This window comes from Branchiostoma floridae, chromosome 5 (genome assembly GCF_000003815.2).
Source record: "Branchiostoma floridae strain S238N-H82 chromosome 5, Bfl_VNyyK, whole genome shotgun sequence".
In the NCBI taxonomy this organism is placed as follows: Eukaryota; Metazoa; Chordata; class Leptocardii; order Amphioxiformes; family Branchiostomatidae; genus Branchiostoma; species Branchiostoma floridae.
The window spans coordinates 2894716-2900570 of NC_049983.1; positions in this window are offsets into that span (position 1 = coordinate 2894716).

Genomic DNA, 5855 nt, shown 5'->3' on the forward strand with positions numbered 1-5855 from the left:
ACTACTACAAATGATTCACCTCTCTGTACAGGCACCACCAGCACTTCAGACTATCCCACAAACAACAACAACATGATCGCATCTTCTCCTACTCCCTCTGCACCTGTCCTTGTCCATCCTTTACCTTCAGAAGAACCTGAATCTAATCCCAATCTCTCCATCTCTGTTCCGATTGCCGCTATCACTGGTGCAGCATCCGGCACTGTCTTCATTGGTTGCCTCATTTTGACAATCTGTTGGAAGAAGTTGATCAGGAGTCGCTCTGTTGGCCCAGACCCTGGTGTTGTGTTTAACAGCACAGAAACCACGGCTACCATTACAACCAGTACACAGCCAGATGCACCAGACACCACTGCTACTGTAACAACCAGTACACAACCAGATGCACCAGACACCACTGCTACTGTAACAACTGGTACATGACCAGATGCACCAGACACCACAGCTACTGTAACAACCAGTACATGACCAGATGCACCAGACACCATTGCTACTGTAACAACCAGTACATGACCAGATGCACCAGACACCATGGCTACTGTAACAACCAGTACATAACCAGATGCACCAGACACCATGGCTACTGTAACAACCAGTACATGACCAGATGCACCAGACACCATTGCTACTGTAACAACCAGTACATGACCAGATGCACCAGACACCATGGCTACTGTAACAACCAGTACATAACCAGATGCACCAGACACCATGGCTACTGTAACAACCAGTACATAACCAGATGCACCAGACACCATGGCTACTGTAACAACCAGTACATGACCAGATGCACCAGACACCATGGCTACTGTAACAACCAGTACATAACCAGATGCACCAGACACCATTGCTACTGTAACAACCAGTACATGACCAGATACACCAGCCACCACGGCTACTGTAACAACAAGTACATGACCAGATACACCAGCCACCACGGCTAATATAACAACATGTACATGACCAGATACACCAGACACCGTACATCTACTGTAACAACATGTGCATGGCTAGATGCACCAGGCACCACGCCTACTGTAACAACTGGTACTAACCAGATGCACCAGCCACCTATAAGACTCAGACACCAACATGTCTTGATATCTACATGTCCAAAAATACTACAGACTCCAAAATACCCATGTAAAGTTTTATTATCCAGTTGTTCAGTCATTGCCTGTATATATAATCATACAATGTACAACTACACACGAAAAATTGTTAAGGTACGGCTATTAGTAGCTTTTAGGCTGTGATGCTATGGTGTTATTCCCATGTTGGTTGTGCATTATATATAACGTTAGCTACGCAAGCGCAAAACTCTGTAAGTTAATCTACACATGTTATAAGAAGAGAGAAGAAGCATGTAATTTATAGTGCATGTATAGCTTTTTTATTACCCCCTTATAAAATTGTAACCGATTTTTATCACTACTTTGTATCAGATTAAATGTTACTGCATTTGGCCCCCAAGGGGCGTGAATATGGAATAAACTTCATTGTTATTGTTATTGTCATTGTTTTTATGTATATTTCAAGTTCCACCCCTGAGCGCTTTTATTTTGTCTTCATGATAAATATTCCAGATTATCAGTCAATCCTCAGGCCTGACTACAACAGCAAAGTTTTTTTTCTATTTGCTTCGGACAGACGAGGACAATGTGGCACTGCACTCACGTTTTGTAACTTATATGAGGGCCCCAATGGGGGGTCCCGACAACGCTCTACGCTAAATTCGGGGGACCGGCTACGTAATACGCTAAATTCAGGAGGCTTCTTTACGCTCTACGCTAAATTACGAATTGCATTATGCAAATCTTAACCGTCTTTTGGCTGAACTTTTACACCAATGCGATATTTATTTAGCTTCCAATAAGCTCTAATGATACTTGATGCAAAATGTCGAACCAAAACTCCCCATCGCCGACGGCAGAACACATGAGGAGATCTAAACAAAACTGACAATTCCATCAACAAGATTCAAACTTTACTAAGATGATATAAAAGCACCCGTCTTTATGGCTAGAGGCTGCAACAGCAAATTTCTTATTGACGTAATTTTCAGCACTCGAAGCGCCGAAAGCGGAGGCGCAACAATCCTAGGGGCGTCCGGGGCCGGGGAATGCTCCCCCGGGAAAATTGTGAAATCTTGACCCTCTAAAAACGCTATATCCTGCATTTTGACAGGCACATTTTGCTGATAGACTAAGCTAATTTGAATAGTGTTTCTATTAGAAATTCACATATTTTGACTTGAGGGCGACGCCCCCAAACATACTTTTCAAGATTTCGAGCACCGAAAGCATAAGCCATCGTAAGGTTGTCGGGGAAATTTTGAAATCTGGACCCTTTGAATCGCCATTTCCTGCACTTTGAGGGACAAGTTTGCTGTCATTTCTGTCAGAGAAAAGATTTTTGATGGCAACGAGCGCCGGAGGCGCAAGCCATCGCAAAGGCTGTCTAGAGAAAAATCGAAATCTTGACTATCTGAAACATCATTTTGCTTGTAAACTAATCTAAGTTCAATAATGAAATTTCTAGTTAAAATGATTTCTGGGTGGCGATGCTTCCGCAAGATATTTTCACTATGTCCAGTGCCCAAATGGGCGAGCTATCGCAAGGAAGGTCCGGCGAAATTTTGAAATCTGGACCCTTTGAAACGCAATTTCCTGCATTTTCACGGGTAAAGTTTGCCGGTTAACTGGTTAGATTGAATGAAATTTTGATTACGCTTTACGAACAATTCATATGAATTACGTTTTACGGTAAAATCCGGTTAGCTTCTACGTAATACGTTGAATTAAAGAGGCCAATATCGCTCGACGCAAAATGCACCGACAACGCTCTACGTTGAATTCGAGCGGTCTCTCTACGTAGTACGTAGAATTAAAACCGCCGATTACGCTCTACGGAAAAGGGCATTGGGGCCCTCTTATATTAACACTACCACATACACGGTACAGACAGAAGGTAAAGGTTGTCTTTTACCTCCCCGACCGAAGTCAGGTACCCATTTTTACACTGTAAAAATAGAATTGGTCAAATTATGGAAAATACCTTCCAGTGTCAAGTGATACTCCAGAAATGAATCTTTCATGAATATCATTGGAAGAACACACACCAAGGAGATTTAGCAGCTACATTAGGTCAGTACGTTGAAATAGGAAGATATCAGTACTGAATATATCATGACAGAACTAGAGTTCAACGAACCCATCTCTTCGCCAAATAATCATGCCTTTATTCAAGACTTTAAGGTCTTATTCATGTATTACTAAATCATGCCTTTATTTAAGACTTTAGGGTCTTATTCATCTATTACTAAATAGTACCTACCCCCAAACCCCACAAATGCTACCAAAACAAGACCTGATTGTACAAGATGACCTGATAGCACCCCTGGTCAATCAGAATTTCAAGCTTTTCAGTGTCCAGCTCACGGCTTGTCAGTGTTTCCTCCAGCAAAAACATCTGTCAAACAGATGTGTCCATAGATATAGGTCAAGTGAGATACATGTATATACAAAACAGTTTATTTCTGTTAATTGGCCACTGATTACAATTAAATGCATCTTTCCATGTAGATTATTATTTTAAGTACTCATTCTATCTACATACCAAAAAATCCTGATGATCCGTCAACACGTTCTCGAGTTATTCTCGTTCAAAGTTTGAAAGGAAATCGGTGCCTGCAGTTCCCAAAAAGCCGCTAGGGGGTCCAAACTCACAGCACTTACTCTCTGCCCCAAGGGCTATCTACCACTCAAAAATCATGACCACAGCATATCCAAAACACGAAGTGTCAAAAATAAAAGTTTTGCTGCAGTACCTTAGGCAGTCACTAGGGGGCCCATTATCGAACTTGACCTTCGTTTTCTTGACCCCCACCCACCTACCAAATATCATCAGGATCCATTCAAGGGTTCTCGAGTTATCTTGCTTACAGACAAACGCACTTACATACAAATCCCGCTACAGCGCCGTAGGTAAGAGCCAGGTAAACCATTTTCGCACTTGACCTTCCTCTCCAAAACCGCTACACACCTACCAAGTTTCTTGAAAATCGCCCAGCTAGATTTTGACTTATGCTGCCCAAAACAAACTGCAAAAAACATACCAAGCTCGCTGCAGTACCGTAGGAAAACGCCAGGTAAACCGTTTTCGAACTTGGCATTCCTTTCGACAACCGCTACACACCTACCAAAAATCACAAAGTTCCATCTACAATTTCTCGAGTTATATGCTGTTGACCTACATACAGACCCAAGTCGACAAAAACATACTCTATCGCCATTGGCGAAGAGAATAACTACATGGGCCTTCTGAGACAAAAAAAGGTAGCAAAAGTCGTCTCGACAACTTCAAGGTACTGTGGTTCGTTGCATACTTAAGATATCCAAAATAAGTAATGTCCATCCATATCCAACTTACAAATTCCAAAAATGGAATGTAAGACTTTTGCATGGTGCACAACCAACACGGTAAAAAGCTCACTTTTCCAACCATGTACCACAGGCGAAAGGGAAAAAATACACATTAGGTCTACAAACCCCCATTTCATGCAGGTCTGAGGTCTACGAACTCTTGTTAAACATGTTTGACCACAGCAAATAAATTTTATGAATGACATCTTAAACAACGAAAAATCGTGACCATAGCATGTTCAGAACACGAGATAGCAAAATCGGAAGTTGCGATGCACAGTACCAAATCTAATCATTTCCAGCTTTCGTCACAGCCTACCAACACACCAAGTTTTAATAATAATAATGATAATGATAATAATAATGATGATGATGATGATGATGATGATGATGAGGTACTAAACAAAGAGACAAACAATCATCGTATGGCCACAGCAAGTACGTTTAATGGACGACATCATATGCAGAGTGCGGAAATAATGGGATAGCGCGAAATAAAAAACAAGATGGGTACAAAAAACAAGATGGCTAAATTTTCAAAATAGACACCATAAAATTCGTAACAAAGTTGAAGTGACAAAACGTGGCATCACAACTAACAAGGCATTCATTCCTGTATTAAAGAGTTAGTGTAGTAAACGTGATACTAATGTGGTACACTGGTATCACTTGCCAAGCTGGCAACTACATTCATGGCTTCCATATTGGTGGCCAGTGGGTTGGTGGGACCGCGTGGCGCAGTGGCAGCATTCGTGCTTCGTGACCGAGAGGTTGCGGGTTCAAATCCGTCTGCGTGTCACCGATCTTGTGCCCTTTGGAAAGGCACTTTACACGGCTTTCCTCACTATACTCAGGTGAAAATGAGTACCTAGCTTCGGATAGGGCCGTCCCTCGGATAGGACGTTAAATGGAGGTCCCGTGTATGGGGAGAGTCACACCCCATGCACGTTAAAGAACCCCCACACGTGCGATGGTGCGGTGTGAGATGGAGCTAAACCCTTCTGTCTGGAGTTGGTGATTCACTTCAAATCACCCGGAAGGAGGCCTGGCGAGCCTCCATTCCGTATCAGCCACACGGTGATTTCAATCAGCGAAAGGGTATGTCACCCCGCGAGGGGCGGCATAACCCCGCCGCGCCGTGAGTAAGCATGTGCGAACATGCACAGGGCTAGCCCTTTGTAATAGCCACTGGCTAGTTGGGCAACCCTGGCTGTTTGTTAACAGCTGAACAATAAATAAATAAATAAATATTGGTGGCACTTTTACAACAAGTTTCACTTCTGCAACTATAGTCATGGCTACTTCCCTAGTGTCACCTCTGTATGATTATTAGGCTACAGCACAACATGTTTGCTTCTAATGGTCTATCTGACCATCCCCGAAGAGGAAAAAATTATTGTTTCTTTTTACTAGTAGGGCTTTCTTCCTGAC